The following is a 13,449-nucleotide window of genomic DNA, read 5'->3' on the forward strand; positions in this document are numbered from 1 at the left end:
ACCAGGCACCCTGGCTGGCGTTTAAACGCCAGTCTGTCCTTCTTCACTGGGCGTTTTGAACGCCCAGCTTTTTCTGTATAATTCCTCTGCTGTATGTTCTGAATCTTCAATTCTCTGTATTATTGACTTGAAAAGACACAAATTAAAAATATTTTTGGATTTTTAATAGTGAGGAATAATCAAAATGCAATTAAAATCAAATAATAATGCATGCAAGACACCAAACTTAGCAATTTGTATACTACTGACACTAATGAGAATGCATATGAGACACATAAACACTCAAGTCAAGAGGAATTAAAGATCAGAGTAATGAAATCATCAAGAACATCTTGAAGATCACTAAGACACATGAATGAATGCAAGAAAAACAGAAACATGCAATTGACACCAAACTTAAAATGAGACTTTAGACTCAAACAAGAAATTTTTGGATTTTATGATTTTCTAAATTTTTTTTTGTGCTTTTTCAAAAATTAAGTGGAAAAAGAAAATGAAGGTATCAAAATTCTTAATGAGAATTCCAGGAATCATGCAATGTTTAGTCTAAGACTCCGGTCCAGGAATTAGACATGGCTTCACAGCCAGCCAAGCTTTCAAAGAAAGCTTCGGTCCAAAACACTAGACATGGCCAAAGGCCAGCCAAGCCTTAGCAGATCACTGCTCCAATAGCAAGATTGATAGAAATCAACAAGCTCTTGTGACGATAAGTTGAAACCTCGGTCCAATGAAATTAGACATGGCTTCACAGCCAGCCAGATTTCAACAGATCATCATGAAACTCTAGAATTCATTCTTAAGAACTCTGAAGAAAAAATACCTAATCTAAGCAACAAGATGAACCGTCAGTTGTCCATACTCGAACAATCCCCGGCAACGGCGCCAAAAACTTGATATGCGAAATTGTGATCAATACTTTTCACAACACAAATAATCCCCGATGATGAATCCAAAAACTTGGTGTTCAATACCATGGCATAAACACAACTTCGCACAACTAACCAGCAAGTGTACTGGGTCGTCCAAGTAATAAACCTTACGCGAGTAAGGGTCGATCCCACAGAGATTGTTGGTATGAAGCAAGCTATGGTCACCTTGTAAATCTTAGTCAGGCATACTCAAATGGATATGAATGATGATATACGAATAAAACATAAAGATAAGGATAGAGATACTTATGTAATTCATTGGTAGGAATTTCAGATAAGCGTATGAAGATGCTTGTCCCTTCCGTCTCTCTGCTTTCCTACTGTCTTCATCCAATCCTTCTTACTCCTTTCCATGGCAAGCTTATGCAAGGGTTTCACCGTTGTCAGTGGCTACCTCCCATCCTCTCAGTGGAAATGTTCAACGCACCCTGTCACGGCACGGCTATCCATCTGTCGGTTCTCAATCAGGCCGGAGTAGAATCCAGTGATTCTTTTGCGTCTGTCACTAACGCCCCACCTTCAGGAGTTTGAAGCTCGTCACAGTCATTCAATCATTGAATCCTACTCAGAATACCACAGACAAGGTTAGACCTTCCGGATTCTCTTGAATGCCGCCATCAGTTTTAGCCTATACCACGAAGACTCTGATCTCACGGAATGGCTGGCTCGGTTGTCAGGCGAGCACTCGGTTGTCAGGCGATCAACCATGCATCGTGTATCAGGAATCCAAGAGATATTCACCCAATCTAAGGTAGAACGGAGGTGGTTGTCAGGCACACGTTCATAGGTGAGAATGATGATGAGTGTCACGGATCATCACATTCATCAAGTTGAAGAACAAGTGATATCTTGGAACAAGAACAAGCGGAATTGAATAGAAGAACAATAATAATTGCATTAATACTCGAGGTACAGCAGAGCTCCACACCTTAATCTATGGTGTGTAGAAACTCCACCGTTGAAAATACATAAGAACAAGGTCTAGGCATGGCCAAATGGCCAGCCTCCCAAAGAGGGTTCAATCATAAAAACATGATCAAAAGCTCCAAATACAATAGTAAAAGGTCCTATATATAGAGAACTAGTAGCCTAGGGTGTACAGAGATGAGTAAATGACATAAAAATCCACTTCCGGACCCACTTGGTGTGTGCTTGGACTGAGCATTGAAGCATTTTCGTGTAGAGACTCTTCTTGGAGTTAAACGCCAGCTTTTATGCCAGTTTGGGCGTTTAACTCCCATTCTTGTGCCAGTTCCGGCGTTTAACGCTGGGAATTCTGAGGGTGACTTTGAACGCCGGTTTGGGCCATCAAATCTTGGGCAAAGTATAGACTATCATATATTGCTGGAAAGCCCAGGATGTCTAATTTCCAACGCCATTAAGATCGCGCCAATTGGGCTTCTGTAGCTCCAGAAAATCCGCTTCGAGTGCAGGGAGGTCAGAATCCAACAGCATCTACAGTCCTTTTTAGTCTCTGAATCAGATTTTTGCTCAGGTCCCTCAATTTCAGCCAGAAAATACCTGAAATCTCAAAAAAACACACAAACTCATAGTAAAGTCCAGAAAAGTTAATTTTAACTAAAAACTAATAAAAATATACTAAAAACTAACTAGATCATACTAAAAATATACTAAAAACAATGCCAAAAAGCGTACAAATTATCCGCTCATCAGTTGCCATCCATTCAGATTTTGAGAGATCATGTTGACCTGTTGAGTCAACACTTTGTTCTGAGCCAATATGGCATTCAGAGCATCTATTTCAAGAACTCCTTTCTTCTGAGGTATCCCATTATTCACAGAATTCCTCTCAGAGGTGTACATAAATTGGTTGTTTGCAACCATGTCAATGAGTTCTTGAGCCTCTTCAGGCGTTTTCTTCAGGTGAATAGATCCACCTGCAGAATGGTCCAATGACATTTTCAAAAATTCAGAGAGACCATAATAGAATATATCTAATATGGTCCATTCTGAAAACATGTCAGATGGACATCTTTTGGTCAGCTGCTTGTATCTTTCCCAAGCTTCATAGAGGGATTCACCATCTTTTTGTTTGAAGGTTTGAACATCCACTCTCAGCTTGCTCAGCTTTTGAGGAGGAAAGAATTTATCCAAGAAGGCTGTGACCAGCTTATCCCAGGAGTCCAGGCTATCCTTAGGTTGTAAATCCAACCATATTCTAGCTCTGTCTCTTACAGCAAAAGGAAAAAGCATGAGTCTGTAGACTTCAGGATCAACTCCATTCGTCTTTACAGTCTCACAGATCTGCAAGAACTCAGTTAAAAACTGATAAGGATCTTCAGATGGAAGTCCATAAAACTTGCAGTTTTGTTGCATCAAGGCAACTAGCTGAGGTTTCAGCTCAAAGTTATTGGCTCCAATGGCACGAATGGAGATGCTTCTTCCATCAAATTTGGACGTTGGCTTTGTGAAGTCACCAAGCATTCTCCTTGCATTATTATTATTTTCGGCTGCCATCTCCTTCTCTTGTTCGAAAATTTCTGAAAGGTTACCTTTAGAATAATTTAATTTAGCTTCTCTTAATTTCCTCTTCAGAGTCCTTTCAGGTTCTGGATCAATTTCAACAAGAGTGCCTTTTTCCCTGTTCCTGCTCATATGAAAGAGAAGAAAACAAGAAAAGGAAGAGGAATCCTCTATGTCACAGTATAGAGATTCCTTTATGTTAGTAGAAGAAGAAGGGGGTAGAAGAATGAAGAAGGATGGATTCGGATTTTTGGATGAAGAGAGGTGAAGAGAAGTGTTAGTAATTAAATAATTAAATAGAATAAGAGAAGAGAGGGAGAATTTTCGAAAACAATTTTGAAAAAGGGGTTAGTAATTTTTGAAAATTAGAGATAAAATGTAATTAAAATTAAAACATGAAACAATTAGTTAATTAAAAAGAATTTTTTGAAAAAAAAAGGTGAGATATTTTCGAAAATTAGAGAGGGAAAAGTAGTTAGGTGGTTTTGAAAAAGATAAGAAACAAACAAAAAGTCAGTTAGTTGATTGAAAAAGATTTGAAATCAAATTTTAAAAAGATAAGAAGATAAGAAGTTAGATAAGATATTTTAAAATCAAATTTTGAAAAAGATAAAATTTTGAGAAGGATAAGATAAAAAGATATTTTGAAAAAGATTTAATTTTTAAAATGACTTAACTAACAAGAAACTACAAGATAAGATTCTAGAATTTAAAGATTGAACCTTTCTTAACAAGAAAGTAACAAACTTCAAATTTTTGAACCAATCACATTAATTGTTAGCTAATTTTCAAAAATTAGATATAAAAGATAAGAAAAAGATTTTTGAAAAAAATAATTTTTAAAAATTTCGAAAATAAGAAAAAAATGGAAAAGATAAGATTTTTAAAATTGAAATTTTGACTTGACTTGTAAGAAACAACTAAATTTAAAAATTTTTAATCAAGTCAACCCAAAATTTCAAAAATTTGGAGGAAAATAAGGAAAAGATATTTTTTTATTTTTGAATTTTTAATTATGAAAGAGAAAAACAACAAAAATACTCAATGCATGAAGTTTTTAGATCAAAACAATGAATGCATGCAAGAATGCTATGAATGTCAAGATGAACACCAAGAACACTTTGAAGATCATGATGAACATCAAGAACATAATTTTGAAAAATTTTTGATGCAAAGAAAACATGCAAGACACCAAACTTAGAAATCTTTAATGCATGGACTCTAACAAACAAAAAATGCATATGAAAAACAACAAACAACACAAAACAAGAAAACATCAAGATCAAACAAGAGGACTTATCAAGAACAACTTGAAGATCATGAAGAACACTATGAATGCAAAGGAATTTCGAAAAATGCAAGAAAAATTTTTAAAAGCATGCAATTGACACCAAACTTAAAAATTGACTCAAGACTCAAACAAGAAACACAAAATATTTTTGGTTTTTATGATTTTCTAGTTTTTTTTGGATTTTTATTAATTTTTTCGAAAATATTTTTGGAAAAAACGAAAAAGAAAAGAAAAATTTTGAAAAAGATTTTTGAAAAGAAAATTACCTAATCTGAGCAACAAGATGAACCGTCAGTTGTCCAAACTCGAACAATCCCCGGCAACGGCGCCAAAAACTTGGTGGACGAAATTGTGATCCATATTCTTTTGTACTTGTATGAAATCATTATTGTGGCACCAGTTGAATTCACAACTCCGTTCAACTAACCAGCAAGTGTACTGGGTCGTCCAAGTAATAAACCTTACGTGAGTAAGGGTCGATCCCACAGAGATTGTTGGTATGAAGCAAGCTATGGTCACCTTGTAAATCTCAGTTAGGCAGATTAAATTGGTTTATGGGTTTTCGAAAATTAATAATAAAAAGAAAATAAAAAGGGATAGAAATACTTATGTAAATCAATAGTGAGAATTTCAGATAGGTGTATGGAGATGCTGTGCTCCTCTTGAAACTCTGCTTCACTACTCACTCTTCTTTCAATCCTTCTTACTCCTTTCCATGGCAAGCTGTATGTAGGGCATCACCATCATCGGTGGCTACTTTCAATCCTCTCGGGAAAATGGTCCTATGCGCTGTCACTACACGGCTAATCGTCTGGAGGCATCACCCTTGGTTGATGGCTACATCCCGTCCTCTCAGTGAAAACGTTCCTATGCTCTGTCACAGCACGGCTAATCATCTGTCGGTTCTCAATCAGGTTGGAATAGAATCCATTGATTCTTTTGCATTTGTCACTAACGCCCAGCCTTCAGGAGTTTGAAGCTCGTCACAGTCATTCAATACCGGAATCCTACTCGGAATACCACAGACAAGGTTAGACTTTCCGGATTCCCAGGATCCTACTCGGAATACCACAGACAATGTTAGACTTTCCGGATCCTCATGAATGCCGCCATCTATCTAGCTTATACCACGAAGATTCTGTTGGAGAATCTAAGAGATATGCGCCCGGCCTAAGGTAGAACGGAAGTGATTGTCAATCACGCGCGTTCATAAGTGAGAATGATGATGAGTGTCACGGATCATCACATTCATCAAAGTGTTGTGCAACGTATATCTTGGAATAAGAATAAGAGAGAATTGAATAAAAAGTAATAGTAATTGTATTGAAACTTGAGGTACAGCAGAGCTCCACACCCTTAATCTATAGTGTGCAGAAACTCCACTGTTGAAAATACATAAGTAAAAGGTTCAGGCATGGCCGAATGGCCAGCCCCCAAAACGTGATCACAGGATTCAAAATACAATCCCCGATGATAATATGATAGTAAAAAGTTCTATTTATAATAAACTAGCTCCTAGGGTTTACATGAGTAAGTAATTGATGCATAAATCCACTTCTGGGGCCCACTTGGTGTATGCTTGGGCTGAGCTTGATCTATCCACGAGCTGAGGCTTTTCTTGGAGTTGAACTCCAAGTTATGACGTGTTTTGGGCGTTCAACTCCGGATCATGACGTTTTTTTGGCGTTTAACTCCAGACAGCAGCATGTACTTGGCGTTCAACGCCAAGTTACGTCGTCAATTTCCGAACAAAGTATGAACTATTATATATTGCTGGAAAGCTCTGGATGTCTACTTTCCAACGCCGTTGAGAGCGCGCCAATTGGAGTTCTGTAGCTCCAGAAAATCCATTTCGAGTGCAGGGAGGTCAGATTCCAACAGCATCAGCAGTCCTTTTGTCAGCCTTTTTCAGAGTTTTGCTCAAGTCCCTCAATTTCAGTCAAAAATTACCTGAAATCATAGAAAAATACACAAACTCATAGTAAAGTCCAGAAATGTGAATTTAACATAAAACTAATGAAAACATCCCTAAAAGTAGCTTGAACTTATTAAAAACTACCTAAAAACAATGCCAAAAAGCGTATAAAAATATCCGCTCATCACTCAATCATTAACTTTGGCTTCCAGCTAACTCACTCGAGGTTTTAAACTCATTTGTTGTCAAGCGGCTTCTAATCAATCGATCTAATTATTTCAAAAACTTTAATAATCTGACACGCACTTAAACACGTCAATACAATATCACTATCTCATGTTGCTCTGATCACTTAGCTAACTTATTACAAGTTATCACGTATGCATCAAACTACTGAAAACTTAAACCTCCTCTTAACAACATTTCTTTGCCGAACTCAAATGTCCTAACTTGCAACGTCTCGGACTTTCAAGATTTACTCCTCATCCACCAATCGTTCCCTAAGAAGCTAACACATCGGTTCCTGCCTCTAAGGACCACGTATGACATTGAGATAAGCGTGAGTACTATTCGCAGGAAGAGAAGAATAAGCGACAAAGATATGTTTCTCATGAATTTGGAAGGAGGTGTAAGTTTGCAACTAAGCAACGATGTACAGGTACAAAAAAATGTTTTCAGAAAAATATTATCGAAAACCTAGTATCAACAAAATCTCTCTCATCTAAAACAAGACTCCACAACATCATGTGACATCAGATACTTACAAACTTCACCTTCCGTATCCACTTATCGTGTCCTAAGAACTAATGTTTCGCTTGCTATATCTAAAGGTCGTGCGTGTCCCTAAAACAAATCTCGAGTCTACTTAGAAGTGTACAACACCTAGGTAGAACAAATCAAACAACAAGGACAACATTCACAAATCGAAAGAATGAATAAAGTCGCAATTTAATAGGGATGCGCAATAATAATGAAATATTCCAGAAGGAGAGTCAATTTACATCCTTGTGAGGAGATCTGAATCAATGAACTTCAATAGGAATCAAAAGGGAAATCAACATATCCAGCCGAGATAAGTTTAGGCCAAATAAAGGACATACAAAGTCTACAAAGAGAAGATAACTGAATTCAAGACAATGTTTACAAGATTCTAAGAGAATAACGTGGGACACATTTAATTAATACATTCATTAACAATAGACAAAACTAAAAAAATCATTTCACCTTCTTAAAGAAATATATGAGATAAACTTTTTCATAAAAAGTCTTAGAAGCATAAATGTTTCATTATGCTAAGACAAGTTTAGGTCAAAATAGAATATAAAAGCTTGTAAAATGAAAATTAACTAGGACAAGTGCAAAATCTTTCTTCAAGAACCTTGGAAGATACTCAAATACATAAGTAAGTAAGGATATGCATAGAAAAGTGAAGTATGGTTGGTATAATTTAAGTTGTATTGAAATCGCATAAAAGTTCGCAAAATCCACATAAAAAGTGCATGCAAAAGTAAATGCGATTTTGTCGAAACTTTGAAAGAGTGATTGTGAACACAATTGGGCAGAGAAGAATAAAATGAAACTCTTTTTAAAAGATCTTAAATAAGAATTCAAAGTGAATGATATAAGACACAAAGTGTCACAACAGAGCAAGATGAAAATAAGATACAGAATACGAAACAAAAGAATCAACTTGCATAATTAGTTCACTACAATAGTAATTTTTAGGGTTTAAAACCATTTAAAGATTAAAGAATTGCGTGTGTGTGTTTCGTAAGAGGGATATTCCAAAAGATTCAAGTAAACTGTAAGGAACACAATCAAGCAGGAAGCAAACCAAATCAAAACTTATTTAGAAAAGTCTAAAACAAAATTTTTGAGAGGATTAAATAAATTTTTGTGCATCACAACGGCGCAGGTCCAAGTCACTTCAAGGGTTTCCTAGCTCATGTAGAAAAATGCGAAATCAACGACCACATTGCAAGAATAAAAAAAAAGAAAACTAAGAACACGAACCACTAAATTATGCGTAAGAAAATTTAAATTGCTTTTTAAGTAATGGTGAAGCAAGTGTTTTCAAGATAAAGAAAAGAAAAACAAATGATACATCAGATAACATGGCACGATTCATAACACATCCGTTGACACCATACAGTTAGGAAGGAATTCAAAGCTCACAAGTGAGGGTAGCTAAAATCAATAGTTAATATTTCCTGAGATTTGTGAATCTTTTGTGACATCAAAAAAAATCCAAGATCATGTTAAGGAGTGTAGAATTATAAAGAGGGCTATTAACAATGAGAAGGGTAAACATTTCAAAAGTTTCAAGCAACAACCGAATACAAAACCAAGTAAAGGAAATATATGAATGGTAAAATAAGGTTGGCAGGTAAATCAATCACATTTCATCAAGGAAATAATGAATAAGGAATTCCAATGCAATTGATAGAGAAGGAGATAACACTAGGCACGATTAAAGGATTATACGCCGAAATGGAATTAACTTCAAAATTAATTTCTAACGCTCCCAAAGCCCATGAATCACATCACTTATCAATCTTACTTTATCTATGATAACCCATTAACTTTTTCGTAGACATAACTTTTAACATTAAGTTGGCCAGACTTAACATCAGCAGTTATGCAACGATAAGCTAACAGCATTAATCAATAGACAGTCATGTTCATAAAACTCTAATTTTTGTTATCTGAACAAAACCTACAACATGACAGACACTCAGAAAATGCAATGAAGCATAGTCAGTCCATTCCCAATGCTCTAATCAGGATGAACTGCTCTGATACCATAATGTAACACTCTCACTACCAGAATGTCACGCTTCCGGATGCGCCACTCTGATAGCAAGAAGTATTACGACTACTTTATATACTTAATATTAAAATAGGAGCCTGTGACTCGACACCGTATCGCTAATTTCTTTTAGAACCAGAAATAAATACTTTACCTTAAGAAAAATACAAGCGACACAGATTCATATACAAGACTCCGTACATAATATCTTATAATATAATATACATATAAAACATACAACTCCTACCCCTCTTATAAAAACTTGTAATAACAAAGACGAGAGAAGAAAATAATCTAATTAATACAATAAGATATAAACCAAACGCAGTTTAACTCTTCTTAATGCTTCTTCATCCGGTTTCCTGAAAAGGTAAAGCTGTAGGGGGTGAGAACCTAACCACACAGTCTCACCACGAAGTTTCAAAGTTGTCATAAAAAGATATTTAATAAGAAAACTATTTTCAAGCTCAATGATTATCATTGCCTTATGAATCTTTAAAAATCAATAGGTAATCGTTCAAAATCTTTTCAAAGAAACAATGTTTAATCTTTCAAAAACCCTAAACCTTTCCTTTCTTATAAGAAAATCTCAATTAGAAACCAAGCACGCAATCAAACAACACAATCATCAATTCAGCACCAAAATTCATTCTCAAATGTAGCACGCCAGGACAAACACAGACAAGACAGACAAGGAAAGCACAAGTAGGTAGCAGTTACAGCAAATAGTTCAAGTAGCAATTAAGAACAGTTTAGCAATTAGGTAAACCAAAACAAGTTGAAACCCAAGCAAAGCATACAGATGCATATGATGCATGCCTGCCCTATGGCTGATGAGGCTCATCTGTCGGTTATCCAGCCAACCCGACAAGTCTGAATTGTCCTTAGACTGTCCCCCGACGTGCATCCTCAAGAGTCTATGCATAAATTTTTCTCAAATAATCAATATTGCTCAATGGGGGTAACATTCCCGGGAATTTATATAGTGCCCGGTCACACTTAGGTCGTAGGGTCAACAGAGTATCGAGTTTTCAACCTGGTACACGCGGTGGCAAGCCATGGTACTTTATCCAGGGAACCTCGTATCTCAGATAATTCAAATTCATAAGCCAAATGAATAATTCAAAAATCATATTTCAACATTCTCAATTCATATCTCAACATTCTCATCATTCTCAACATCATCATCATTCACCAATCCAAATCTCATTTCCAAATTCATTCAAAAATCATATTTCAAAGAAAATTCTCAATCATCCTTCTTTCCATACCATTCACTAACAATTCCCAATCCAAAACATAACTCTTCCTTTGATAAATGAGGTAATCTTAAATCATATAATACTTAAAACATTTTAAAATAACTACTTCCAATGAAACTTTTGATTTTATAAAATTTTGGCAGCATCTTCTCTAAAACTTGGATTCTGCCACCCTTTTCGGGTCCCATCCAAACATTTCTCAAACCTTTTTCTCAACCATTTCCAAACCTCATTCATTTTCTAAAATTCACTAGTCCCAATATCAAATTGCTTTTAAAGCGAATCAGTGCCAATAATAAATCTCTTTAAAATCAAACCAGCTCAAATACTAAATCATTTATAAAGTCAGACTAACTCAAAATTGAATTGTTTCCTAAATTAATTCAGTTTCATATTCCAAATCATTTCTAAAGCCGATTCGTTTACATTATCAAAAATATCTTCAAAACCAGTTGAGACATTTTTCATAATAATCAATTAAATAACCTTTCAAACTAACTTCTTTTTAGCAATCACAAACTACTCAAGCAATCAAGCAATCAGTCATTTAGTCCAGCAAACAACCACATTTATAAGACAATCATAATCACAGACATATATTTCTCACATTAATATCTATTTATAACAATTTTGTAATGTAAAATAGATTTTAAGAAAAATCCCTACCTCGAATAATCAAAACTCAAACTAAACGCATCAAGAAACCCTTTTTTTTCGGTCCTCAACCAGTGGCAACTGCAGCCTCAGTTCCAAACCGCTTACGCAGCAACCACAACAACTCTAATTACAGCAGAAAATCATTTTAAACACAGAAATTAGTTTACTTACATTAATCCACTAAACTCATCAGGTATTCAATCCCAAAATATTTTAACTTTAAAAACAATCCCCTACCTCGATTAGCCGAGTTCGCATAAACCTATTGTAACAACTCCCTTTTCTTTTAATTTATGGCAGCCACTTCGACTGCCTCTTCCAGTAATAGCAACAATGGAACAACACCGCGAGGCAGCTACAAAATGGCAGCAGTGGTAAATCTAATAATCTTTTATGGTTTAAGGCTGAGTAAGGATACAAAGGAACATTTATGTAAAGTATGATAGAGTTAATTAATGGAACATTATAGCGAGACAAGGCGCGGCAAAATAACCTTAGCAGAGGAACAAAAGACTGGAATTGCAGCAGCTCCGGTGACCCTCACTCACAAGGACAGAACCGACGGTAACTTCAAGGGGGATGAGATAGCAAACCCTAAGAAACAGAAGTGGAATTTTGGAGTAGCAGCAGCGACGCTGGTGGCTCAAAGCAGCAAGAACACGACGCCGGCCCACTTCCAGCGATGGCGAGCTCCGCCTACGGCAACAGTGACAGGAACAGCGGCGGCAAATGTCTCTGCCACCTCCTTTTCTCTCTTTCACAGCTCTTTCTCTCTCCCTGCTCCATTCGACGATGGCTCCTTCAATGCCGGTGAGACACGACGGTGGCACGACCCTGTTGACAACGACAGTTTGTGAAGACGTCGGCGGCTACTGGGCAGCTCGCGACGGCTACTGGGCGGCTCTGACGACATCAACAAGGCGCGGTGGTGGCTGAGCAGCGATGAACGGCGGCGCAACCCGTTCCTCCGTCCCACGTGAAATCTCTCTCACCTACGAGCTTGACAGCAGTGTCCATGGAAGCTCCTCAGACGGCGGCGACGAGTGGATAGGCGCGACGACTTCCTTCCCCCCCTCTTCTCCCTCTGATCTCCGGTTCCCTCTTTTGTTTTCTTTCTTCCCTATTTTCATGTCCCCCCTCTCTGTTCTTCCCTTTCTAATGTTTCTTTCTTTTTGAATGAAGGGTGGCGGCGTGGAAGGGTTAAGGTAAAAGGGAGGTAGTGGCAGCTAGGATTGGGGAAATAAGGTGTATTATATTTAATTAGGATTATTATGAGAATGTGTATAAAATTAGGGATAAGGCTTGATTTTGGGTGAATTTGAAATTAGAGATTTTTGAATAAATTGGGATTTGATCATTTTAATTAAATTAGGGTATACAGTATTTAATTTAAAATATAATTTAACCTCTTAAAATTATTTTAAAAAAATATTATTTAATTGTTAAATTTACTAATTAATTTTCAATCTAATATTCTTAATTTAAAATATAAGGTAATATAATTAATTTTCTTTATTTATAAAAATTAAAGTATTAAATTCTAAAAATATCTCAATTGTTTAAATTTTTTTATATAAAATTTTTATTCTTTTTAAAACTACTAAAATTTATAATTTAAATATAAAAATTATTTAATATTATAAGATTAAGTAAAATTTTTAATTTAATTATCAATACTTAATTTAATTACTTTTAATACAACAATTTTTAAAAATAAAATCTTTAATAAATTAATAAATTAAAATTAACTCATAATAATATTTTTCTAAAAATTCTACATCTTACACTTATATTATCTATCAATCAATTATACCTATGTCAAGTATTAAATCATATTTTTATAGTCATATTTTTATATATGATTTAATACTTATATATATATGTCAAATAAAAAAAACTTACATATATTTAACAAATGTGAATGTTATAATTATATATATATATATAAAACCAAACTAATTCATGAGCTAATAAATTAAATTTATCTAAATTTTAATTTGACTCATTTAATATATAAATTTAAATATAAACACAACTTAGCTAACATGCTTATAAATTTAGCAATTTCTATATATACATATATTTTCTATTATATATAGCAT

At 35.3% G+C, this 13,449-nt stretch overlaps 1 long non-coding RNA gene across 3 annotated transcripts; it reads right to left on the bottom strand.

The window, feature by feature from the left end:
• Window positions 1–6,001: 6,001 nt before the first annotated feature.
• Window positions 6,002–12,554, bottom strand: LOC140175307 (uncharacterized). Of its 3 annotated transcripts, XR_011865617.1 has the most exons (4): window positions 11,841–12,554; window positions 11,585–11,702; window positions 11,357–11,470; window positions 6,002–6,654 (listed from the first exon to the last, which is right to left on the bottom strand). It is a non-coding gene; the product is annotated as an uncharacterized lncRNA (long non-coding RNA). The 3 variants fall into 3 exon arrangements; XR_011865615.1 differs by lacking the exon at window positions 11,841–12,554 and having other exon boundaries at window positions 11,585–11,754; XR_011865616.1 differs by lacking the exons at window positions 6,002–6,654; window positions 11,841–12,554 and adding an exon at window positions 9,552–9,790 and having other exon boundaries at window positions 11,585–11,754.
• Window positions 12,555–13,449: the final 895 nt, after the last annotated feature.

The sequence above is a fragment of the Arachis hypogaea genome, chromosome 9 (genome assembly GCF_003086295.3).
Source record: "Arachis hypogaea cultivar Tifrunner chromosome 9, arahy.Tifrunner.gnm2.J5K5, whole genome shotgun sequence".
Classification (NCBI taxonomy): domain Eukaryota; kingdom Viridiplantae; phylum Streptophyta; class Magnoliopsida; order Fabales; family Fabaceae; genus Arachis; species Arachis hypogaea.